Raw genomic sequence first — 27270 nt, 5'->3', positions numbered from 1 at the left:
ACAACCACCCCTGAAAAACATACAGATCCTCTCTGACAGTGTGGAGAGCTAAATCTTCAAGTATCTACTTCAATTGTTGAGCAGAGCACATACCTCCAGGGATCAATATCCATCCCTGATTATAGCCTTGCTGACTCTCAGTGCTACGTTCTTGTTACTGCTCTTTTAAATTGATTGATCACCATACAAGGCTGTGCACCTTTCCCTGCAACCTTTCCGTGTTTACCTATTCACTTCATGCAACACAAGCCTATTTTCCTACTGTAGGTTTTGTAAAATGTCTTGAGTGTGTATATAGTTGGCTAAAAGCCTTGGACATAATGTTAATACAATATATAGCCAAAAGTATGTGAACACCTGACTATCACACCTATATGAGCTTGTTGGGCATCTCATTCCAAAACCATGGGGATTAATATGGAATTACCCTCTTTGTGGCTTTAACAGCCTCCACTCTTCTGGGAAGCCTTTCCACAAGACTCTGGAGTGTGTCTGTGGAAATTTGTGTCCATTCAGTCAAAAGATCATTTGTGAAGTCTTGGACAAGAAGGCCTGGCTCGCAATCGATGAGCCAATTTACACCACTCCAGCACATGCACAGCATTTTTCATAGTGATCTTAGGCTTGCATGCAGCTGCTTGGCCATGGAAAATCATTTCATAAAGCTCCCAGCACACAGATATAGCGCTGATGTTGCTTCCAGAGGCAATTTGGAACTCTGCAGTGAGCGAAAAAGAGGATAGACGATTTTTACACACGCTGTGTGCTTCACTCACTGAGTGAGTTTGATGCTTCCATTTTACCAAAATGGTAAGCGGCATTTAAAGTCACTGAACTCTTCAACACGACCAATTCAACCCACTATTAGTGTGTGGTGATTGCACAGCTATGTGTCTGATACACCTTCATACACCTGTTAACATTAAGTGTGGCTGAAAACTCAGCAATTAAAAGGGTTGTCCACATACTTTTGGCCATATAGTGTATGTTAACCTACAATTTGAGTGCTACATACTTGTAAATCTCAAGAAGTCTAAGTCACTCTGGGTAGAGCAGCATCTCTTTCAGAGCTAAACATAGCAGGACCTCTAATGGCAACCACAGCTGTTCTGAGGTCACTGCTAATTGTGTATTGTTGGATGGAAGCTATTCTGTTTTTTAAGCTACGGCATTATCAGGAGGTCACCATTTCCGCGTGAATTACATGTTTAGGTAAAATACAACCTTCAGTAACAACCGAGGTCCAGACCTCGGCATCCTCATGCTAGTTACAGCCATGATATCTCGCCATAACAGTCAGTTCTAGTGGCTTATGTCATAACTATATGCCCTTTTGCCTCATGTCTTCCAGAATATTCTTCCACTAATCATTAATGAACCACTCACATTCACAGGAGGCTTGGCTAGTTGGATAAGCACATCTGGAGCTGTATTCTGTGTAGAAACTCACCTCTCTCCTGCCTATGTAGTGGAGATAGCTGTGATGATTACACCTGGTCCTGAAAGATAACAATCTGTGAAGTGAGCAGGAAATTTGATCTCCTTCAGACCCAGACAGCAGGCTGATCTTGCTCAATGTGTGACATCCTCACTGTTGTATGAACCAATAAAAAATATTGTGTGACAGCGACTTATTCATATGTGTGCCACCACTGCTGGAAGTATGAATGAAGAGTGAATACAAAGCATCCATGTACTGTAGGCATCATATAGGTTTAACGTGATGTTGAGATGATATGTGTGATGTCTGAGCACATGTGAGCTTAAGCAGAAGCACCCACACTTACAGACAGTGCGGAGAATTTAAATAGCTGATATCCTTAGCATTATTTAGCATGTGTTTATTTAGGTGGGTGCGTCTGTTGTGCATTTCAATAGAAGAGCCCTACTAAAAATTCTCTCTCATAAATATCCTTTTATGAATGTCTATTATGCTAATGAAATGCTAATATATTACAGTATTATTATGATGCTACTGAATGAAATTTATGAACAGTATGGCAAGACTATGGTTTCCAGTATGATAACACTAAGACTTCCTGCCCTCAAACTTGCTTATACAATAAAGAATATTACATTTTACTTAGAATTAGTCTAGAACAAGTCAGACTCTTGATAATAGTAACAGCACTGATTATTTGAAGGGTAGGAGGCAGTGGAGAACCCTAATGGCATTCTAGGCTTTGAGAGAAGGCCTAATAATTTCTGGGAGCTGTAATTTTTAATTATTTTTTATTCAATAGAATCAGGCTTGTATTTAAACTGCGAATATTACAGTACTCTTGTTTCACTGTTAAGTCCTGGACGGAAACAAAAGAGTTAAAAAGCAGAAAATTATCTGATCAGGAACTGTTTTTTTCCAAGGTATCTTTGTTGATGTGGCTAAGTAAGCTCTTATTGGTTAGGATATCAAGCACTGAAGAGAATGCCCAATCGCATAACCATCAGCATAAAAATGAAGTGATAGGAGAATCAACCAATCATGTTTTGATTTCCAAATAGATGGGGCTAATTTTGTGAGAAAAAATGCCACTCTAGACTTTCTGGGAATTCTAGATAAGCCACTGACTGTAAATACAAGCGATAGCCTAATCAGTGGGTTGTTATTATTGGAAAACAGCAACACAAACTCCATACCAGGCATCTGTACTGAAATAATCGCTGTGAAATTGCTCTTTGATACAACATATGCTAATATGTCTGTCAAAATCTTCAAGTAAACCATGAAATGTTTTTAGGAGCTTCAAATCGCTGTTAGCTCAGTGCTAACAAACTACTAGAGTCCCCAAGGGATGCTAGCAGAAGTTAGCATTATTGTAGAGGTAGGTTGCTCACAGTTTCAACATTTATGGCCTGAAATGAAGGCCTTAATCTGATAGTGACTTTTTTTAGATTTTAACGAAAGTAAACGCTCTGTCACTCACACAGCATGGTGAATTGATAATACTGTAGATCAAACAAGGCATAAAAGCACTGATTTTAGTTTAAACGTACCTAAAAGGGGGACATTGTTTGTCTAGTGTGAGAGAATCACACACAATGTCACCCCTCAAACTACTATGATGGAATAGATAAACCCAGGCGTCTGCTAGCTGGTGTTTGAATACTGTGATTATACTCTGACATGGATGTGGTGGGAGTGATGGCAGTAAGTCGGTGTGATCCATCACTGACGTACTGAGCCAGATAATGTTTGCTGTACGTATTAAGCTGATGTTGTTGAGAAACAAAACAGTTTAGCACTTGTAAGCAGATAGCCGAGCGCTGGTCACCAGAGAGCTAAAAATAACTTTAGGTTTCCTTTTTTTGAATTATGAATATTACTAAAACTGTGGCCGTGCTTTTCCAGCTGGTAAAAACAGCTCACCAGAAACTTTATCCCACTGTCCCACGACAGATTGGTGAAATGTTCCACTATTTGGTGAGTGTTTGTCACGTTCTGATATATATGTGTGTGTGTATATATATATATATATATATATATATATATATATATATATATATATATATATATATTTAATTTTATTTTATTTTTTGGCCATATCGCCCAGCTCTACATGCAGTTGAAAGTAGACAGTCATTACAAAGTCTGTCCTGTAAATAAGTTAAGATCTCATGCAAACACATGCCACTGACAGCTTGTGTTTGCCAATTTTCTTCAATAAATCTGTCCATGATGCCCCAAATCCCAGATATGAGACCTTTCCTCAACAGCTGTGCCCAAGCCAAGCTGAGCCCTGGAGCTCTCTCCTGGGCAGTGAGGTGAAGTGAGAGAGACAGGTTTTGCAGTGGGGGAGGGTCAAATATAACCTCTTGCTTGGTGATCTCCCCTCACGCTCTGAAATGTCATGCTCAAGACCCACCTATTGAGAGAAGCAGCTCATTTGTAATTACTGCTGCTGCCTTCTGACAGCTCCCCATGAACTTTCATCATGGAGCGTTGTGTATGTGTGTATGTGTGTGTGTGTGTGTGTTTACTTGCCCAAGGCTATCTCTAGCGGTGTAAGCTCACAATTACACACGCTTCAGCCTACTTTGACCAATATTGTGTAGTGTCATGCACCAGTTCAGTAAGTCTGAAGCTTATTGTAATTCAGGCCATTACAAGGCTAATGTTAGTAATACATCTCAAACTACAATGACTAACCACACTTCTATGATGAATTACAGTGTTTATCACAGTAGTAGACACCAACGACTCAGTCAGGGGTGGCACCACACCTCCAAAAGCGGTGCAGCTAAAAAAAAAAGGCTGGCTGAGTGATAAAATGCTACCAGGCCACTGACTGTGTAAATAAAACTACCTTTTATGTCATGTTAGTAACACCTCTATGAACGTATTCATAATTTCATGACAGTTTTTGTGATATTGTATCATTTTCATTTGATTAGTTGGTTTCCCAATGCAACGGCTAAAATGGACCAAACTACACATTTTGTTTATTGTTCTGACGTTTTGCAGGAATGCAGTCACTCTGTTACTGTCACATTAATCATGGTAAAAAAATATAAAAATAGAAATGGACAATATAAAGTAGAGACACTTAAAGTATATGTGTATCATAAAATAAAGCAATAATAATCAGCTTTACTTGATGTCTGCTTCTTTATGATTGGTTTAACTATTTGAATTCAACCAATCAGGTCACTGATGCCCGGCTAAAAATATGCTCTGCAAAAAAATGCTGTGCAAAAGCACATCTTTGCTATTATTTTATTGCTTGTGCTGCAGGAACTACATGACAGTCTATAAAGAGTAAAATGTCAAAACAGACAGATTATGTGGAAAGTACAGCACTAAGAAAAGCAGCTTTTTGTGTTGAAATCTCTCATTTGGTATGGACCTTCGTAAAAAAGCGTTCCTACCGGCAACAAACTCAAGCAGCGGTCACCGGTCTACTCTGCGGGCTCCACTTTTTTGGTGTGGGCCTGAATATGGGTGGAGTGTTCACACGTCAAATTGGAACAAACTAAAAATAAAAGTTCAGTACGTTCTCACCAAACAAGATAGGTGGGACAGCAACCTTAGTATAGCAAGGTGTCAGTAAGAAATATTAGACACATGTAAGTTCACTGGTCATTTTGGACAGCAGATCAAATGGTGATATTTGCAGAGTAGACTGCCATGGTAATACCCAAAGTTTTGTCATGCAAATCCTGACAAAGAAGGAATCACCAGTTTTGAATAAGCAAGAGTGATACAGACCAGAGACAGAAGAGATGAGAGCACGCTCTAAGGTGGTCTCCCTTACATAGGGGTCTTAGACCCCAAACTAGGCGTTGGCTAGATACCAAATAAGGAAAGGATTTGACAGCTGCTGTTATCAGTCTTTAGCAGATTTCTGTTAATATAGCCATACAAGGTTGTGAGTACATGGGGGCATGTTCAGGTCATGCTGTACAGCATGACCAGAGATGCCCCAACTAGAATACCTTATGAAAGCAGAAGTACTGGAGAGTGTAGGACAGGTGACCAAGGTCAGTCGCTATATGAGGATACTTCCTGTTTTTGTATCTAGGCAGCTAAGCACTTCTATCAGTTAGAGGACAAGCTATTTTGTCTAATCCTGTTCTGTATCTAGGAAGCTAAGCATTTCTATCAGTCAGAGGACAAGGTGTTTTGTCCATGACCTTTTGCCCGTACATAGTCTTACACTCTGCAAGCAATAAAGCAAATACATTGAAATAATACAATTTCCATAACAAGACATAACAACGTCTGGTTCCTAGTACTATAATGGTGAACAATTCTGACTCTGTACATTTCTGGTTGAAAAGGCTCATTTCAAACAGAACCGCTCGGATTTTGTTTGCATCTAAGCCCATTGAATGATTGAGTAATTTTACAAAATCGGTGGAGTTCCCCTTTAAAACTTACGTTTACTAAATTTTAACTGTGACCCAACGCATTAGCTCATTTATCGCAGTAAAAACATTTTGACCAGATCAGTGAGCTGCAGCTCCACTCACTGAGCATGAACTCGCGAAGGCTTCACTGTTTGGGAAATGTTCCACCCCTCAGGTGAAATAGAAGCTTTGATTGATCTGCCTATGAGTTTGACTCTCTCTCTCTGTTCGTGTTGGTCAGCGCTCCGTATAGTTTAAGTTCTTTTTGATGTAAGCGTCCTGGACTCAATCAGAAAGTAGTGGGTCGTCACCCCAGTACTTTGAAAAGTGGTCTCCCCATGGTTCCAGCGGTCCTGCATTCAGTGCCAATTTTTTTTTTTAGTTCTTTTATCTCTAGATGCCCATATATGGGCCTACTTTTCCACTTCAATTCCTGATGCTTATAACTTACATCTACAGTCCTGTGCAAATCTCAGAGACACCCTTTTATTTATTGTATTTCCAGTCAAAACAGCAATTAAGTACAAGTTATACATTTTTTCAGCATAAGGAAAAAACAAAAAACATACTGAACAGAAATTCACAGTCTCAGCAAATAAATACAGGTTGATTCTAAAAGATTCATCTGATTTCAAAGGGCCATATTTTTACAACCGTGAGGTGCTTAGGAACCAATCACATACCAATTGAAAGAGGGGGTCATAGAAGTTTTTGGGATAGTTTTGCCAAAATGATATCACTGCACAGTGAAATGTTGCCTTTCAAGGTTAATCCCTCAAGTTAATCCCTCTCCATGTGTATTTACACCTTGAGTTCCTCTGACAAAGTAGGCTAAAAGAAAAAAAAAAGTTATTTTATTACATTTTATTCAAAATTTCAAGGAACAGCAATGATTTTTGCTACATTTTTGGGGACTTAGTATTTTCATGGCCTCTTTTTTTTTGCTAGTATTCAGGGTGTCTGTGATCCTGAAAGGGACTGTAAGTAAACGCAGTCTCGCCCTCTTCACTCTTCACTGATTTCGGCTACTGCAACAAATCCTTGTTCCGTTTTCTTTAGCCAGCAAGGCCAACAGCAGGAGGCTGTTAATACATGGTGTCACGAAGCATCAGTGCCAGCTCAGTGCATCCAGGGAAATTAAAGTTAGCAATGCTGTGTCTTTTTGTTGTTGATGTTGTTTTGAATTTTTTGAAGGCACATAAACGGAGCAGATTCATAAGCAGACAGACATACAACAACACAATACTGGACATCAATGTATTTGTATGATGCTATTCAGTACAACACCCTCTGACTTTGAAGTGCAACAAATTATGTTGCTCAAAAGGTGGCTCTGAAACAAACCAGAGCACTGCGACACAGCACCTTCCTTTCCCTGCACTGTCTCACTCCCTCACTTTGATTAAGATTTTAATAATGGTGGAGAGAAGATAACAGGGTCATTTACTTATTTAATATTTGTTTCATTTATCTAACCTTGGTGGATCATAAATCAGGCATGTTCTTTTCTCAAGGTGGGAATGTATCCGTGCATTGTAAATTATGTTTATACAAATATAATAAAAATGTTATGAAAAGTCAGATGAGTCTCTGTCCCCACTGTACTAAACACTGTTTGTGCGGTGAATTTCATAATAGTATTTTCCAGTGTAGCTGAAGCCAACCGAAGTAATAACACATAAGAAATATAATCACACAAAACAAACACTGAGAACATCTCATCTCACGAGCAGCTGAAGAAAACATATTTTAATCGGCATCCTTTCCATTATAACAATGAATTTAATCAATTAGTTAGGGCACCTGAGCCACCAGGACGCCCCTGCAGTATGTGATGATTAAGGCCACTTACAATATTTAAAAATATATATATAAACGTTAGATACTGTACTGTATATACTGTACTGTGCAAAAGTCAGAGAGCACCCTTCATTATTTATAGTCAAAATGGCCATTAAAGGTTTTGTCTGGGATTCTGGAGAAAGATTGTTGATATTAGAGCAAAACGGCAAAAAACCTCCCTTCAGTGCTTCTTCAGAGGCTCCACATCCCAAATTCATGGGCATGCATTGCTAACACTGGGCTAGCAAACTTTAGATCTTAGTGGCCTTGAAATCCTTTGCAAATGTGGCATGGAAGAATACCATGATACAACGTTAGAGGGAAGAATGACACAGCAAGGATTGTAACTAACATTAGTTAGGATGTGGGTTAGCAAACTGTCACTACAGTTGCTGCTGCAAAGCTAACTAGTTGGCACTCGCTACCACAAACATTAACAAACAGGACAAAACAGTACTGACCTATTGGTTCTGTGAAACAGCAAAAATAAGCAGAAACAGAGCAACCCCCTCATCCGTTTTCATGCCTTTCAACTCTTAATGAAGCTGAAGCAAGCTTCTTTCTCACCAGCTTCTTGTTCGAATTTCCCCATTCCATCTTAAATGGTCCAAATGTCACTGCTGCACCGTTTAAGGTGGAACGAGAAAATTCAAACAAGAAGCTGAATAGGAAACCAACTTCAGCCTTGTCATTTCTCAGAGGAGTCTTTGTAAATGCCTCACCTATGTTAACACAGCTCTTCACCCTTAAAGGATCGAAGAACTTCTTTCTCAGCATTCTTCAGATCTCCGTTCAGTTTCTCAGCCATCTCTCCTTCTTGACAGCGCATGGAGTACAGCATGTAGCATGTGCTGGATATGCAGTTTCCCCTCCCCCTCCCCTTCACGCTGTCCTGTGCATGGGCACAAATGCCCCCTGTTGCTGGCTGACCTGAATAGTGTTGTGTTCGTTGATCTGAACCACTTGATTGTTTCCCGTTTACAGAACACTATCTGTATACGAGTACTAGATTTTTTTCACTGTGCACACTGAACAGACAGCTAGTGGACCGTGCGGAGATATTTGCTGAATTTCACAAAAAAATGTATTGGATTAACATCACTTACTGCACCTTTGAGCACAAATGATTTATTTTTTCAGGGTCCAGGAAAAAAGCAGAAAACATATATTTAACAGGAAATTACACAGAAGCCTTAACAACTTAATGTAATCCAAAACATTACAGTATTTAGTGTGTCCACTATTTGCTTTTTTACAGCTTCTGTTCTTTTTGGAATACTTGCTTTCAGTTTTCCAATAAATCTGCAGGGATATTTTTCACACCTCCAAAGTTCAGTCATAGAAGTTGGTTGCATTTTCTGTTAGACATGATCAAAGAAATCCCACATTCAATAATGTTGAGGTCTGGACTTTGATCTAAATGAAGGGTGGTCTCTGACTTTTGCAGTACTGTACATGTATAAATGTCATATTTATAATAATACATGATAATAAATATAATATTTCAGATTCCTTCCATATTTTATTTTTCTTGTATGTGATTTTTGTTACAGTGTTGACGAGGTTTTGGCCTAAAGATTTTTTTTTTTTTTAATACTTTCATGGTGGAGAGGTACATGAAGGGCAAAATAGTACCCCCCAAAAAAACTTCTTATTTCAGATTTACCACTATTTTACCTTTAAATAGTATTTTGTAATATATATTATATTACATCTTGTGTTATAAACACTGTGACCCTGGTTCCTATTACTACCATTGTAAAGAAAGTCAGTAAGTGTGTCTACAATGACCCATTTCACATTAAACCATTCTGAATTACTTTGTTTACATCTCAACAATGGAATTATGGAGATGTTTTGAAAAGGGGGCTGACAGATAAACCCTGACAAAATGTATCATTTTCCAAATGGAATACTCTGGTTTTTAAGTTGTACATTTATAGAAAAATTATTTTTCTGAAAGATGACTTGAGCGAGGGTCTTAGCATGACTATTGTGGCATCAACATAGAACAAGATGCGAGGGAAGGTATTGGAAATGCCCGTTTCTGCTCTAATAGATCCATTTGTTAAACAGGAGTATAATTCTGCTCTTTGCATGATGTTGAAGCAGGTGGTCTGAAATAAGTACCTGTCAGAAAGTATAAGTGATGCCATTAGATGGAAATTAGAAAATAGAAGAACTCTTGAACTGTATCCTGATGATATTGTCTTGTTCTACTAGATGAACACCTGGAGCACCTAGAATGTGAAGTTATTTATAACAGGAAGCATTCCAGGAGAAGCTTTTCAAGACAGAAGTACCCGGGGTCAAGCCATTGAAAGGTTAGTGCTACTTAATCAGAGAAAATCAATGCTGTGGCCAGTCGAACATCTAAGCTGAAGTGTTTCTTGGGTATGTGTTGGCAAGTTATTATAGGCTTCTCCTCCAAGCTTTCTCCTCCACTTCATCACTTCGGAGCTGAGCTTGCTGGACGGTGAGCACTGTATTATAAATTTTTGAAGAGGCAGTCATAGTCATGCCAGTCAAAGTAGCCTTCGGGCAGTGCTTCTGCAACAGCAAGATGAAAAGGAGAAGCCTGTAGCTATGTGGGGTGTTCAGTAGGTTGTGGTAGAACATGTTCGACTGTAGCTCCAGGAAAGCTGGAACACATAGAACTGAAGTGGGCCATGATATCCTCTTTAAAATGAACATGCCAAAAAAGGTTCTTTGGAACAATTTCATAGAAGAATCACTTCCCTAAAGAGTCAAAGACATCTTTATACAGCCTGTCACAGATTTACAGTTTATCCCTAAATCAGGCCTGCAAATATTTCTTTTTCTTTTTTATGTGGCTATTTACATCCGACGGATAGATCTGCTTTTCCCACCAGACACATAAGCTACAGAAAATCAGCTTAGGCTGATGCCTACATTCTTAAATGCAAAAAATTGAGCACTGCATGCAAGAGGAGCCATTCAAACGAAAACCTGAAATGACATGAGTGGGCATGACTGTAATTAATCACTAATAACTAACTTAGCTCTTATTCTAAAGACCAAAAGTCTGTATCTGCCTTTGTAGACTCATTCATGGCATTGGAGAGAAAAAAGTATGCTAGCATTAAGAAATGGATGGGATTATCAAACAATGAGAATGCAGATTTAACTACTTTACTTTTGCCAACATTTCATTCATAATACCTTCCCTTGCATTCAGCAGACATGCCAAAGCTATCACAATAAGAGTCCCATACAATCTGCTGTTTAATGGTTGATTTAATAGAACACTAAAAATCACTAAAACTGGGGCACTTTGGGTCTTATTTAAACTGCACCCTACACCCTACACATTTTTCAAGTTAAAAGTAATAATACTACTACTACTACTACTACTACTACTAATAATAATAATAATAATAGGAATAATAATAATAATAATAATAATAATAATAATAATAATGATGATGATGATGACTTAATAAACATGTAATGCTATAGGATAACTTTGAGAATTAAGCCCCTCAAGGTAAGACGCCCCGCCTCCCTGCGCTGTCTTACTTACTTACTTTTTGACTGATCAAATGATGGGTCCTAATTTAATCTACACATGGTTACTGAAAGAATAATTAATTTCAGATGATGAATTCTGTATGGATGACTGCATTCCTGAGATTTATTCCCCTTTTAAGGCGGGTTAATCTATGAAGTTATGCAATAAACTTTGTTAAAAATATTTGATTATGAGAGTAATTCATTTATGGTTTGACGAGAAAAAAAAAAGAATACATTTTTTTTTCTACAGAAGTGAAAATACAAAGTTAGATCTGTGGCTGGATGCTTTTACTTTGATTGAATTGTTAATGTTATTATTGTTACAAACAACAACAACAACAATAATAATAATACTAATAAATAAAATTAATCTCGTATCATTATGTAGTTAATATAACCATAATAACTACTTAATTAATGAACTTCAATTTGTTACTAATTTCGATTTTGCTGCTGTTTTTCTATTGTCTTATTAAAATAAATTCAATTTCATTTTGAAACATAATATTTTTAGTCTTGTACTTTGATTAATAACAAAAACCCTGAAAAAGACATATAAACTACACACAACAATCACTTTCTAAACATCTGTGTATGAAATATGTACATGTGAGCGATTCTTTTTGGCTGCCAGTGCACATTACATTAAACCTAACATGACAAACAGCTGCAAGAGGGAACTTCTTGACCCAAGTAAGTGGGCATCTTGGCAGGAAAGTGGGGCCCTTTTTAAGATTTTCTTTTCGTTATTTTTTTTTTTTTGTTACAAAAATAAACTTGACTGCCGTTCAAGTTTATTTCCTCTACCTGCACACAGAGTTATACATCATCATCCTGTACACGCTGAACTCATGCACACATATGGTTCAGCTTAAATATGAATTTAACACAGCACATCACTGTGGTCGGAAGAAAACCTCATATCTCCATTTTTGTCATTTTTGAGTTTTTGAGATCATTTTAAAATGCCTGTTGTCCTTTACATTGTGTGTAAGTTTCATGATGAATGGACCAAAAGAAACGGCTCAAAATGACTTGGAAACAATTCTGTTGTTCCTTTGACTTACATTAAAAGTAAAGTCGGTTTTTTCTTTCTCCTGAAAAGTTACTATTTTGGAGATACGAGGTTTTCTTCCAACAACAGCGAAATAGTAAATATGTCAGTAAATGACTAATTAAGTGAAAAAAAGAAGAGTAAGCAGATGATCTAAAGCCACAATCTGAAAGAACACATCCATTATTGCATCAACATCAATAATATTAATTATATTTCTAACAACAGCTTTTATAAAAGCAAGGTTACAGTAGGACATCTACATGCCCAGAAAGCTCCTGTCCATCAGCCTTACCAGGAGTGCCCCAACTCATTAGAGCTTGCCAGTGTTTTACAGCCTCTCTCCTAAGCTTCCACTGCTAATTCAGGAACGATTTGGAAGAAAGGTGAGGTGAATATTGAAGAAGATTAAGACAGAAGAACCATAAAAGGACCTTCCATTTTGATGGGTTTTTCAAAACACTCAACTGAAACAACTGAAGTTTCTTATAGAACCCAAAGTGGCTCTTCTACGGCACTGTAAGTGCAAAATATACAGAGACAGCTGGGCGCAAGGACCAGGGGAGGCTGCTGCTGCTCTAATCCAGCACTGCCTCAGCTGCTCTGCAAAAAAAGAGTAGAGATTAGATTGTTAGTCAGTAGCAGCTGGAATTATGACAGGATTTTGGCTAAAGACTTGATAATGCAAAGGTTAGGCCTTATTCACATTTAAAGAGTGAAGAGTAAATCATTACAGGGCGAAGAAATCTAGTTAGTCTAGCAAATTAAAGCCAGTACAGCTAGCTATTGAGTTTTACCCAGTTGTTACCTATTTGGTAGCTAGCTAACTTCGCCTCACAGTAAGAAGGGCCTGTGTTTCGATTCTCTGGCTGGGTGAACAGGGTCCTTTCATTGTGGAGTTTGCATGGGGGTGCATGGGTTTCTTCCTACAGTCCAAAGACATGCAATCAGGTGAATTAGAGATGCTTAATTACTGCTAGGTGTGAATATGGGTGTGAACGTGTGTGTGAATCAAGCAAATCAGGCAAATTGGAGATGTTAAATCAGGGGGGCCCAATACATGATTGCACATACCCCACGTGACGAATTCCCAGCCAGAAGAGAACTCAGGAAGAAGTGCAGTCAGACAAACTGGAGATGCTAACTTGCTGCCTGTTAGGTGTGTGTGAATGTGTGTGTGAATGTGTATGACCGTGTGTCTCCCCTGTGATGGACTAGTAACCTGTCAAGTTTCCTGCCTTCCATCCAGTGACCACTGGGGTAGGCTCCCGCACCCCCCATGACAGGAATAAGCGGCACAGGTCGCTTTAAGGAGTCGTGTCTGTTGTTATATACTTGACTTGGTGCCCCGGATGAATACAGATAATCGTACTAGTTTTGCGAATCATTTGATTAATTCACTGTCCTCATCCACCTTAATGAACCTGCTTTATTTCTAACACATAAAGGATAAAAACTACACATAATTTTGTACAAAATGCACTCCAAAAAAAAGGACAGCACACAGCCTGTCAAGCTGGCTAATATGCATTTTATTTTATGCATTCTCATTTGATTTATTAGCTCCTAGTCTGAAATTTAGCCGTCAAGATTCACCTAACACTGATGTGACTGTGACAAGCACAGCAGTACAAGACAAGAAGAGCAGACAAAAATAAGCATTTGTGGAATTTATTTTAAAAGAATTTTATTTCTGAATTTCTACATCATCCAGTATGTTAAAGTATTTTTCGTCGTTTTGGGAGAACGTCAGTTTGCAGCGCTGCTTCCGCCGTGTTTCCACCCCACCATACGCTCGGCAAGTGAACTGCTTATAGACGTTCAGCGCTGTTTTCTCCCCGCTCCTCGTCCACAGCCCATCAGACAGCATCTCTCTGCTTCTGTAACTTTAGTTCCTGATCACAGAAAAAATCCCTGAGTATAGAATTAAATCGGTTATTATTCACATACAAAAAGCGTTACTAAACAATGAACAGCCAATATTTTAAACTGGACTCTCTCTCTCGTTTTAAAGAGCCAGGGCATTTACACAGCTAGCCTGCTAGCTAAGCTCTCTAGCTAACATTAGTTTCACCTAATGAGTTACAAACACAGCCTGTCAGGTTGCCTTAGACCAGCGAACTGCCAAAATTTCACCATAGGAAAAAATTTTAGAGACCTACTGTGATGAGGCAAACATGTTGCCCATCACCAGAGGACTGTGTGTGTAATACTTACCTGAACACCTACCTGTAATACTCACCTGTTGTCTGTTTCCTAACACCAGCAGCAAAAGGGAGCCAGAGCAGACAGAGCTCACTCGTGAGCGTGCCGGAGGGCCCACGGCTAGCTCATGAGAGGGGTGATGTCTCTACCTAGGTCACAGAAGACAGAATGAGACAGGCTAGTAAATGTGCACACGGTATGAAATGTCCCACCGGTAATTTTATGCATTAAGGCCTTGTGAGATGTAATTATGATTTTATTCACCCTTGTTCTTAATCCACTCTTACAGAACAGCAACACCGCTGCAGAGTGGAATGGTTCAGCTCAGGTGATGCAGGGGTGGGGCTAACGCTATAAGAGGCAGGGGAAGGGTTTAGAAGGGGGCTAGCTCGAGGATACTCACCTCAGATTGCGAGGAGACTGAGGGAAAAGGGAGTAAGAGCTGAGCTAAAAAGAGTATAGGCCTGTGGCCCTGCGGCCTGAGACTGTTTATACTTACCTGTACTGATCGAGTCGGGTCAACGTTTTAACCTCTATTTACTTTGTGTTTGTACAGTTTTTCTTTTGTGTGTTTCACCGTGTAAATAAATCTGACTGATTGCAAAGAATCATCCAGAGTCGTCACATCCTCAACCTGCAACTACATTCCCATTCAGTCACAAACTACCCGGTGACTTTGTGTCTCCTAACAGGGTTCGGCGAAGCATCGTCACGCCTACAAACACATACATACATCATCTAAACCGCATATCCTTCTGGGTCGCGGTGGGGTGCTGGAGCCTATCCCAGCTGTCATTGGGCGGAAGGCAGGATACACCCTGGACAGGTCGCCAGTCCATCGCAGGGCAGACAGACATATACATTCACACACACTCACACCTAGGGGCAATTTAGCACGTACAATTGGCCTGACTGTATGTTTTTGGACTGTGGGAGGAAACCGGAGTACCCGGAGGAAACCCACGCAGAGAAGGGGAGAACAGGCAAACTCCACACAGAAATGACCCTGGTCGCCCGGCTGGGAATCAAACCCAGGCCATTCTTGCTGTGAGGCGACAGCGCTACCCACTGCGCCACCATGCCGCCCTCCTACAAACACAAATATGTTAAGTACTTTATACGAATACAACCAACAATTGAAACAGTAAAGACAGAAGTGAGGAAGTAACTTGACTAAACTCCTTGGTCGGCAGAAATGACCGCTTCGTCCGCCATGTTTATCAAACTGAAGCGATGGAACTCTAGACCGGTGACCAGGTGAACAGTATTGTGGGATTGCCTTCGCTGAGAAGGATACATGCAATGCTGCCTTCAGGTTTGGTCAAAATAAGGCACCTTAGAAGGCAGCTGCCTTATGCTGCCTTCCGAATGGGACAGCCTTCGTCTCGGGAGCGCGCAAATGCTGCCTTAGAATGCTGCCTACTTAGACAGCTGCCTCCCGATTGGAACACACCATAAAATGACTGACAGGTTCTGGCTATTGAACTGATATGAGACATGGTACATTACTGCATAAATATTTGGAGTAACAAGCTGGTAAGTGCAAACATACAAGCAATTTTAGTATAATGTCATATGTTTAACCAGAGAAGAAAATCAGATCATATGGTGTAAAATGATGGCACAAAATACAAAGACAATTTTCTGTAGGAAAGGATGAAGATGCAGTAAAACCATAGGATCTTTACTTTCTTTTACAGCTCAATTCAGCTTAGTTTATAGTTAAAAACAGGTACATATCATGTAAATATCTTTGTACTTAAATTGCATACAATATTTTAATAGCACTTTACAGATTCGTAAAAAGTGGGAGAAGATGTGGTAATATTATGGTTATACTAATTTTCAAGTTGTTAATAAATAAAAAGTTAGTAATTAAATGGGTAACAGGTCAGTAATAATGTGGAAAAAAATTGGTCAGAAACTCTAATTACTTGTAAATAAAATGTTAATTTTCCAGTTGATACACAACAATGTCATTCATTCTACCTCCACATTTTTATTTATTTTTTTCTTGTTATATTATATTATATTATATTATATTATAAGAGTCCAGTTCTTACAGCATAATAACTTCTTAATCAACATATCACCCTTTCTTCTTTTAAATCATTCAATCAAAACATCAAGTTGTTATAATAATATAGATATTACACCAAAATAATGGAGTCGTCCTGCTGAAATAATGTGTAAAATACTAATCCACTTGTTTCTACTTTGTTTCTTGGTTATTTATAAATGGTCAGGTGCAGTATGATGTACAGACACAGTTATAAGTTGTAATTATAGTGAAACTAAATGGTATTAGAGCCTCAAAATACAAATATACTTCTTTCAATCTTATTTCTCAGTTACTGCATCTCACATCAGGTGATTATATTAGTTCTTCAGGGTAATGTGTTCAGGGTAATGAATGCACTGAAATTACAAATGCAGTTATATTATGAACATCACTTTGTTATAATCACCCACCTACAGACAGGTATAGTTATTCAGGAATGATGTGGTTAATATACTGAAATTACACAGATTCAGGGCTGGAAAATATAACACGTTCCTTTTGTGTTACCTGTTAACAACATACTCTTACTCTATTATAAAGGACAGATCTGGCAAAAGGGTCTGAAATTAGTTTAAAACTCAAACCACACCAAATATATCTTTACACAACATGTTCATTTTTCTTCATCCTGAACTATCATTTATTATTAACTAGAACATCCATCCATCCATCATCAAAACCGCTTATCCTTCTGGGTCGCGGTGGGGTGCTGGAGCCTATCCCAGCTGTCATTGGGCAGAAGGCAGGATACACCCTGGACAGGTCGCCAGTCCATCGCAGGGCAGACAGACAGACAGACATACACATTCACACACACACACTCACACTCACACCTAGGGGCAATTTAGCATGTCCAATTGGCCTGACTGCATGTTTTTGGACTGTGGGAGGAAACCGGAGTACCTGGAGGAAACCCACACAGACACAGGGAGAACAGGCAAACCCGGCCGGTAATCGAACCCAGGCCATTCTTGCTGTGAGGCGACAGCGCTACCCACTGCGCCACCGTGCTGCCTACTAGAAAACTAAACTAAACTAGAAAATTAAATGTAATTTTTAAGTTAGTGCAGCTTGTTGCCATAATATTACCCTATCATTACCTTCTTATTACCAGTCTATAAGTAAAGTGCTACCAACATTTTTACACCATAAAACTAACTGGTACTTTTTACCCAAAATAATTACACAGTACTTTGGAGTTTGTACTGCATACTTGCCCAACTGAGTTTAATCACATTACCCAAAACTGTAGAAATGTTCCCTAATACCTTCACTTAAACGGTGCCTCGTGTAAGTGAATAGGTAGCATTTACGGCATATTAATGCCTAAATACAAACTATGAAGAGACACATCTAAAGCATGCCAACTTGGTTGAACAGACATCATTTTGTGCTGATTTTCATCTTTACTATTCTAAAAATGAATGACAAACTGACATTTGCAGGCCTTTTTTATTTATCCAGGAGGAGCATGATCCCAGGCCCCACTAGGATAATCTCAGCCCCTTTTTCATAAGTCTGTAATGATGCCTCTGGCATGCCCATCATTTTTCAACACAGCATTTTTACACTGCTGCTTTATTTCTAAATAAATCCATAATGATGTCTCCCATTGAAATTATTCAAATTTGTATTTAAAGCATCAATGTAAAAACAGGCAAATGATTTTGAAGTACTGGTAAGCTTGGTGGTGTGCAACACTGAGCAATATTCAGATACCACAGGGATTTCTCTCAATATCTGCTGCCACTGACTCCAAAAATAGCGAATTATTTATGCCTGTCCTGTTAATTACTGCTGTTTATACAGTCATGAGAGTGAAAGAGATACTACATGCAATGTTGTGCATATAGTCTCTCAGATATAACTTTTCTTTATACAGTTAAATCCAGTATTTCTGGATACAGTTACAGTTTGTTAAAGCTGTGACCTGTTTGCAGCTAAGAAAGGCCTGATAAGCACTAGACTGATTACAAACATTCAGCATTTACAATCTTTATTCTAGACTAAATTTCTAAACTAACTGGACAGAAAAATGATAGCATGGGGAATAATTGACACCATACTGAGTATAATCAGTGAGCTGTATTTTCCCCTGTTTAATGAATGCTTGATTTGTGCAGACATGTTATGTTGTGCGCTGTGAGCATCCTGACCAATCACAGATGTTTCTGTGGGAGTTTGGATGAATCAAAGCATCTGCATGATCTCATAAATGTAAATCAATTGGGTGAAAAATAATACAGGCTGGTCTTTAGCCAGGTAATATCAGGGGGTTTTAGGCATATCACATGAAATACAGTCCTGTGTGACTGTCTATGCTTTACGTTTTTAATTTCAAGTCAAAACAGACGTTAAGTTATCCATTTTTCAGGATGTATTTCTGAAGAGAATAGATATAAGAGAATCCACTTGCATGTGGAAGAGGAATGTCAAAGGAGTATAAGTGTCACACATTAGAAAGGTAACAGTAACACCAGAGACATTTTTAATGAAAAATGCATTTTACAAAGTGGCTGCTACAGAAAATGTAGACCACATGTTGTCAGTCATGGAATATCCACTAAAATATGTAATTTAATCCACTTGTGTTCTATTTTTTCCCAATTGCCTCAGAATAAAGTCGCTCACACCAGTGACTTCAGCTAAAAGCTTCATGTGAAATCATGAGCTAAATGAGAAAATCTCTGATAACTGAAAGACACAGTGGACTCACCATGTGCTTTTCTTCATAGATCCTCAGAAAACAGGTAAAAGGAAGTCAAGTGATGTCATCAGTGTGACTTTTATTTCAAAATAAGAGATTTTTTGTTATGCGGTAACACCAGTGACACGACTCCTGGGGACCACAACTTTTATTATGTATTTAATATTTATTTGGCATTTGTTTTCTTTGTCATTTAAAATATGGCCCCACCCTTTACACATGACTGTGGGGACGAGCACCTCTGTGGTGCTTGGAATTCTAGATAATTGATTTAAAAACCAATATTGCTAAATTGGTGACCTAAGAAGATGTAATTGTTTTATTTTAAAAATATAAAGAAATTATAACCCTAACGTATTTTTAAAGTGTAATATGTATGTAAATGCTAGGGACACAAAAATGGACATTTATATAGAATGACCCATAAAGAAAATGGGAACAACCGTGCAAGACCTGGTAGACTTCCAACACTGTTACCATCAGATAAACAGAACTTAAAGCTTTCATGTTTGAGTGAAAAACAAGCTCCACTCTTGCTTTAGGTGTGAAAAAATCCACAGATGCCTCTGTCCATCACATTGTGGGAAGACAACTGAGCATTAAGGGCCTGAAAGGATGTGCAGCTGTGAAGAAGCTGTTACTGAGAAAATGTAATAGGCAAACAAGAAGAAAATTAGCAAAATCAAAACACAGAAGCTGCTGGTTTTCTTAGAACAATGGACTGACCAACATCCAGAGTCCAGACCAACATCACTGAATGTGTTTGGGATTACTTGGATTGTGAGAAACAGAAAATTCAACCAACTTCTAAGACTGAACTTTGGCGGTGTGGAAAAATATCCCAGCAGATTTCTTAAGTGTAGGGGCAGTCGTGGGCTGGAGGTTAGGGAATCAGCCTTGTGGCCGGAAGGTTGCTGGTTTGATCCCGTCAGCTGACAGTACGTGACTGAAGTGCCCTTGAGCAAGGCACCTAACCCCCAACTGCTCCCTGGGCGCCATGGATAGGGCTGCCCACCGCTCCAGGCAAGTGTGCTCACTGCCCCCTAGTGTGTGTGTTCACTAGTGCGCATGTATGTGGTCTAATTCCGGTCTAATTCCGATGTGCTCAGACACAGTTCGCTAAAAGGTTCATTTTATTCAAAAATAACTGAAAGAAAGTCTTAGTGCAAAAAAAGGAAGCTGTATTAAAAGCAAAACATTATTATATATCAAAACATTATATTATATTTTGTTGTTGAGATTTGTTTTATGCTTTTTTTCTAACAAAAAAAAGAAAAGAAAAAGAATTATTTGCGCTTAAAAGGAGTTTTGACTAGAAAAATAAATAAATAGCAGGATGATCACAATATGTTATTTTGTATTTTGTCCATATGATGCAGCTCTAGCTCAGTCTTACAGAAGCTTAAAGGTCCTTTATGCAGTGTAGATTTTTTTATTGCGAGGAAATTTATAAGAAAAGGGGGAAACCGGCTTCAGCTTTCGTTCCAAAACATCAGACACACACCAGGCCAGTCAAGTGCCATCTACTATCCTGCAAATGCCAGCTCAAGAGTTTGTGTGAGTGCACAATTTACTGCTGCGAGCAGCTTCTTGAAGGAGACCAAACCACAATGAAAACATACTGCGTCACACAATGCACTCCGCTGCAGGACATGCATTAGCCATTAGTGATTATTGAGAGTGAATTCAGTTTAGACAAAGAAAGGACAGCTACATGATTTTCAAACAATACAAACCTGACTAAGGAGAAATGTTCTTTTTCCCCATCCTTTAAGCTTCTTTTAAAGATACAGAGCTGAAGGTCTTAGGCTTGATATTTATGCCATTATACTGCTTTGACTCAATGCGCTGTGATGAAAGTCCACTCACCTAAACAGATGATTTTCATTTCAGGGCATTAAATAGGATTTTCCATATAACATTGTTTATGAGACAAGAGATCTGGGGCTTAAAGATTGATTGATTATTCTCGAAGTTTGTGAACCCAATTAAAACTGAATTAATAATTTTCCAATTCGAAGCTGCTTGAATTGAGATTTATGACCCATTGAACTGAAGCGGTTTATGAACACAACATTTATTTTCTGTCTTAACATAAATGAATATGCACATGATTCATTCATATATGTATGCTTTTCTGGGAAAACAAAGTGAAACTAGATTCTGAGCAGCAGCAGCCGTGAAAAGCGTATTATGAAGAAATCCACCATTAGCTGCTTGGTTAATGTTACTTCCATTATGGTCATACATCCTATTACATAAAGATTATTTTCATTTATACGAAGTTTAGTGTTATAAGAAAAAACACCACAACTTGTTCCAACTGGTCGAAATCAGGGCTGCTCAAAGTGTGGTCCATGGGTCAGAGTTGTCCCTTGACAACGTTTGATTTGACCCACCACAAAGCAACCCTAGCCCCACCCCCTTACTCAAAAAGAGTACAAACATATGAAGAGTTCATTTGCAAAAAGCGATAAACACCATCTTTTAAAAAAAAACAGCTGACTGTGTTGGTTATTCTTAACACACAGCACATTCTGAGCCCTAAATATGTTTTGTCACATAGGCTGTTACTGTCCATGGTTATGCAAGTTCACGTTTTACAGCAGAAACGGTCAAACACCAGTCTGTTCTCTAGCAGAACCCAATAAATGAGTCATCTCTAATGGCTCCCTTCTCCCTACAAAGTGCAGAATGTAGAAAACAATGGCTACCACATCTAAACGGAGCACAGTATGCCTAAGAAAGAACCACTTTTGATTTCCATCTCCTCTCAGACTGAAGGGAGCCATCTTCTGAAACTCTATGACCCCCTCTTTCAGTTGGTATGTGATTGGTTCCTAGGCGCCTCACAGTTGTGAAAATATGCCGCTTTGAAATCGGATGAATCTTGTTGAATCGCCCTGTATTGTAACATAGATTGTTACTAAGGGCAAAATATTTCGCACTACAGTCTGTGGACATGTTTTATGTGCTCTGGCAGGAGATTAACAGCGAACCAAAGTGTTTAATGTCTGACAGAAGAAACCATAATGGAGGATTCTGTGCTTTTCAAATGATGTAAAAGAGACACTAGGGGGTTACATCATGTTATGTGTCCAACCGTGTTACTATACATTAGCCTGTAATAAGTGTAAGAAGATGGTCAAACTGTGGAAAACGTGTCAGCATTTTTTAGTGGAATTCACCAGGAAAAGCCCCAGAGTCAAGCAGTAGCTTTCAGTGAAGTGGAGAACGCAAAACGCTTTCTGCTCAGGGGTCTCCATCTCCTCTCAGACTGAAGGGAGCCATCTTCCGAAACTATATGACCCCCTCTTTCAATTGGTATGTGATTGGTTCCTAGGCGCCTCACAGTTGTAAAAATATGCCGTTTTGAAATCGGATGAATCTTGTTGAATCGCCCTGTATTGTAACATAGATTGTTACTAAGGGCAAAATATTTCGTTGCGATAGTTAATTAAGTTTATTACTAATCACTAAAATACCGTGACCCAGGAGGATAAACGGAGCACTGTATGTCTAAGAAAGAACCGCTTTTGATTCAGCCATGTGTGCACAAATCATACTGGACATTAAGTGCGATATGTGGGTGTAAAAGGGAAAATTTAATAACTCACATAGTGCACTACATAGGGAGCAGTGAGCCATTTGAGACCCAGGCTTAGGATTTTCTGAGGTTTGCCCATGAATGGACTGTTTTGTTGCAGTTTTCAACCAGCAACAGCCTTTTAACCTGGCATTTTTGTCAGCGCTGAAAAAGACGATGATGATGATTTAGCTCTGTTTCTGAGCCTTTTTGAATGCAAACGCTTTCTGCTCAGGGGTCTCCATCTCCTCTCAGACTGAAGGGAGCCATCTTCTGAAACTCTATGACCCCCTCTTTCAATTGGTATGTGATTGGTTCCTAGGCGCCGCTTTGAAATCGGATGAATCTTGTTGAATCGCCCTGTATTGTAACATAGATTGTTACTAAGGGCAAAATATTTCGCACTACAGTCTGTGGACATGTTTTATGTGCTCTGGCAGGAGATTAACAGCGAACCAAAGTGTTTAATGTCTGACAGAAGAAACCATAATCTCTGGCAACACATGTCAATAAAGAAGACACAAGCTAGACATGAAAAACATCTTTCACTTGAATATCAATGATCAAAACCCACTTCTCTAAGCCACAGGTCCCCAATCCCTTTCCCTGCACTCCTATTTTAGTGCTTTCCCTGCTCCCAACACACCTTCTTAAAGTTATTAAAGGCTTGTTAATGAGGTGATTAGTTGGATCAGGAGTGTTGGAAGCAGGGGAAGCACTAAAATGTGCAGGGCAGGGTTACTCCAAGACCAGTATTGGGAACCACTGCTCTAAAATATAGCTGGTGCTGGTGCTGTTCTTGGGCAGAACCTGATAAATCCGTTATCTCACATGACTCCTTGTTCCCTGTAAAGTGCAGTACAATGGTCTTAAAATAATGGCTCCTTCATCTAAATAGTGAACAGTGTGTCTAAGAAAGAATCACTTTGGATTCAACCATGTGTGCACAATTCATACTGGACACAAAGTGCAATATTTGGGCATAAAAGCCAAAATTTTATTACTCACATTGTGCACTATGTAGCGTAAGGCTGAGATCCAGCCTTAGCATTTTCCGAGGTATGATCTTAAGCGCTTTGGCTCCCCAAGACAAAAAGTTTGGGCTCATCCAAAAAGGAATGAAATTTTGTAGTGATACCTTTGATAAACATTTAACAGTAGCCATCTGATTTTTTTATTACACTAATTTTTTTACTTTAATTTACAGTTTTGTATTTTCCATGTCCATGAGATCATTAGACTAGATTTAATATGATAAGTGATAAAAAATAGTTTACTTTTAGTTACTTTGATAAAAAATGGAAAGGAAATTTCACATATTAGCAGTATTAGGTTAGGCACCCATTCAGTCAGCAATAATCTTCCTCAGGAGTGTGTGCACACATATGGCAAAGACATTGTAAATATAGTGCCATGCATTAATGGGCATCTGATTTTCTTTGAAACTATAGTCTTATTTGCCACTAAGCCTCCAGCATAACATGACCCGAAATGGGCTCTTTAATATGAACATTAAAAAAATACAATATCAAGTTGTTATTAGAATCAGTATTGCATGAAACAGACCCTACATGATTTCAACAGGGGTATTTATCGATGATTGGTTCATAACTGGATAAACATCACTGGGCTCCTGAATCCTAAACTCAAGCTGTGCACATTTTATTTTTGCTTGAAAGTAAAGAGCAATTAAAAACCCCTTTTCTCACAGAGTGATAACTGCATTAAAGCAACTCTTTCAGGCTTTCAGGCAAACTTGACTTTTAACATCTTCCTATGTTTTCCTTGCTCTCACACTGTGCCAAGCTTAATGCAAAATACTCAAAGAACTCGGCAAAATAAAAGCACAGTATTCAAAATGTGCGAATATGTACCCATTACAGGTCTAATATATTCAAGGTCCACAAAGAGAAATTATGATGGAATATTAAGGATGATGAATAATGGTTAATGGCAGTGAGTAAAACGTGTTCCATGGTAACTAGAAGTGGAGGGTCATGATGATCCCAGAACTTGGAGGATTCTGTGCTTTTCAAATGATGTAAAAGAGACACTAGAGGGTTACATCATGTTGTGTGTCCAACCGTGTTACTAAACATTAGCCTGTAATAAGTGTAAGAAGATGGTCAAACTGTGGAAAACGTGTCAGCATTTTTTAGTGGAATTCACCAGGAAAAGCCCCAGAGTCAAGCAGTAGCTTTCAGTGAAGTGGAGAACGCAAAACGCTTTCTGCTCAGGGGTCTCCATCTCCTCTCAGACTGAAGGGAACCATCTTCCAAAACCCTATGACCCCCTCTTTCAATTGGTATGTGATTGGTTCCTAGGCGCCTCACAGTTGTAAAACTGTGCCTCAAAGTTGAAAATATGCCGTTTTGAAATCGGATGAATCTTGTTGAATCGCCCTGTATTGTAACATAGATTGTTACTAAGGGCAAAATATTTCACTGTGATAGTTATTTAAGTTTGTTACTAATCACTAAAATACCGCGACCCAGAAGGATAAGCGGTTTAGATGATGGATGGATGGACTAATCACTAAAATGTCCTTTGAATAGGATTTTGCAGTTGCCTGTACAGCACAGTACAAACGTCAGAGGCCACCCTTCATTTATTTAAACTCCAGTCCATTATGTACAAGTAATTATGTACATTATGTACATGTTTAAGGAAATATTGGAGGTAGATAGAGATTGATATATGGAGTCAGAGATTGGATATTAGATCATCTATTTATATACGGTATAAAAAGGGGACAGTCAAAGGGAAATGAAAGGAAGTGAAAAAGATTAGATAGATTTTTAAGAACACATTTGACTGACAGCTGTTTTGGTCAGACTCTGAAGATGAGACGACACTAAATTCCCAAACTGTCATCACCACTGAGCAGCTTTTCAGTCGGCAGCTGTGACAGAAGAACAGCTAAACAACCTGGAATCAGCCAGAAATGAACCCAACACCATTCGCCAAATGTGTAGTCTGATCTTCAGAGTCTGACCAAATCAGACTGAGCCATAAAACTGCCGCAATATCAAGTTTAGCTCAGTTTTGTCATTTTTTTGCCAGATCAATATTGATGTTGTTTTGTTCCAGCCAGTCTGTAAAGCATCTTGTTTGGCGAATGGTATTCAGTTCATTTCTGGCTGATTCCAGGTTGTTTAGCTGTTCTTCTGTCACAGCTGCCGACTGAAAAGCTGCTCAGTGGTGATGACAGTTTGGGAATTTAGTGTTGTCTCATCTTCAGAGTCTGACCAGATCAGCTGTCGGTCAAATGTGATCTTAAAAGTATCCATTTTATCTTTGTGTGCAAAAGCTTACTCAGTGGTGATGACAGTTTCGAAGTTTAGTGTAAGGAGCTGGAGAACAACCGCTGGCTGTGCAGCGAGTGAGTGGAGCTTGTTACTCTGAAGTAGCAACAAGCTGCTTGTTAAGGAACTATATTTTGGCGGGTTCTATTGCTTAAACAATGAGCTGAAAACTACTGGGCACTTTGGGGGCGTGTCCTAAAACACACGCAGGTTGAGGCCTATGCAGAGTTACGGGCTAGTTTTAAGCTCTAAAGCCAAAGTGTTTTTAAACTTAAAAAATATATATCTAACATAACAATAAAATTTGTATTAAGCGCTGTATCTCCCACTCTGAGTGCATTTCAGTATTAAATCTCAGTGTGTGACTGTGGACATGATACAATCAGTTACTGCGTCATATATCAATATGATTGGTGACATTCAGTTCATTTGCATAGTTTAGCCAGAATGAGAGAACAGTGGTTTGATGAGTCAGATGTTTATATTGTCATCTCTCATCTCATTATAGCACTGTATGACGCATACTGCTTGAGGTAAATTAGCAAAAAAAAACAAAAAAACCCAAAAAAAACAAACAAAATAATTCTGCATGATGTCATCAGTCAGGTCACTTACACACTGCTTAAAAATTCCGCACCTCCAACTTCCAACACCTTTCAGTATCCCTGCACAGTACCGTAAGTTAGTGGTCTATGCAGCTGCAGGGAGTTTTTTTAAATTATCATCAGTGATGACAGACAGTGAGTCACAACTCATGCAGTTGGAGCTACAAAAACAGCTGATTAGTGTGGAAATGCATGCAACTTATTAATTATTCAAGTACAAATATGTTCATTTTAACCATGAGGCTACATTAATTACTGGGAAAAATAGAATTGATAAGTGATTTAAGGACTTTAGGAAAGCTGGGAATGCTAATTACACAACACAGCTATGATTATCATCAGTGCGAAAGTAAGATGAAAATGGAAGTGTGCAAGAAACTGATGAAGGAATGATTAGCACAAATTAACAGGCTTTTATTTCTATCAGAGCTCATTAGATTTTACATACACACTGCAGAGTTGTTTATTGGAAGATTCGATTTTGATGTCCTTGTGGCAACATTATTGCTTTCGAAGCTCTGGG

Source organism: Colossoma macropomum, unplaced genomic scaffold (assembly GCF_904425465.1).
Source record: "Colossoma macropomum unplaced genomic scaffold, Colossoma_macropomum, whole genome shotgun sequence".
Classification (NCBI taxonomy): Eukaryota; Metazoa; Chordata; class Actinopteri; order Characiformes; family Serrasalmidae; genus Colossoma; species Colossoma macropomum.
The sequence above is the reverse complement of the archived record's forward strand: the minus strand, read 5'-3'. Positions refer to the sequence as shown.